At 32.0% G+C, this 400-nt stretch overlaps 1 protein-coding gene across 2 annotated transcripts in view; it reads left to right on the top strand.

The window, feature by feature from the left end:
• The first annotated feature begins 132 nt into the window (after positions 1–132).
• The window catches only part of LOC119587170 (p53 and DNA damage-regulated protein 1-like), a 9000-nt gene continuing 8732 nt past the window's right edge, over positions 133–400 (top strand). Inside the window, exon 1 of one of the 2 annotated variants that reach the window (XM_037935936.1) lies at positions 133–188. The gene's annotated coding sequence lies outside the window, so the exon portion shown is untranslated. The remainder of the gene's footprint in view (positions 189–400) is intronic. The other variant, XM_037935937.1, reaches the window with a different exon arrangement.

The following is a 400-nucleotide window of genomic DNA, read 5'->3' as shown; positions in this document are numbered from 1 at the left end:
AGCACAAATAATTATTTTGATTTAACTCCTTACCCTTATTTTCTAGCTAAGATTATTTTCAATTTACATGATTAACTGTCGCAGAAAGTGATGACTGTATACGAAAGAAAAAAAAACTAGGCGCTCGTATTCCCCCAACCAATAAGTAAACGCAAGGACGTCAACATCTTCAGGCACGGTTACAGCAAGTGAATATTCCTTTATATAGTTTATGAATTATTGAATTGGGTTGTCGGTTGAAAAATAACAAAATAACATAGTCAAATTCACAGTCGTTTTAGTAACACCAAATAGAATAAGTGAGCAGACCCGAAAAAAGAAATATTTAGGAATTTTCACTTCATTTGTGAATGTTTGAGTAGGTATCCTTGGCTTGTGTTTATGATTATGATTATTCATT

This window comes from Penaeus monodon, chromosome 22 (genome assembly GCF_015228065.2).
Source record: "Penaeus monodon isolate SGIC_2016 chromosome 22, NSTDA_Pmon_1, whole genome shotgun sequence".
NCBI classification, from domain to species: Eukaryota; Metazoa; Arthropoda; class Malacostraca; order Decapoda; family Penaeidae; genus Penaeus; species Penaeus monodon.
This window is presented reverse-complemented; position numbering and strand designations above follow the sequence as displayed.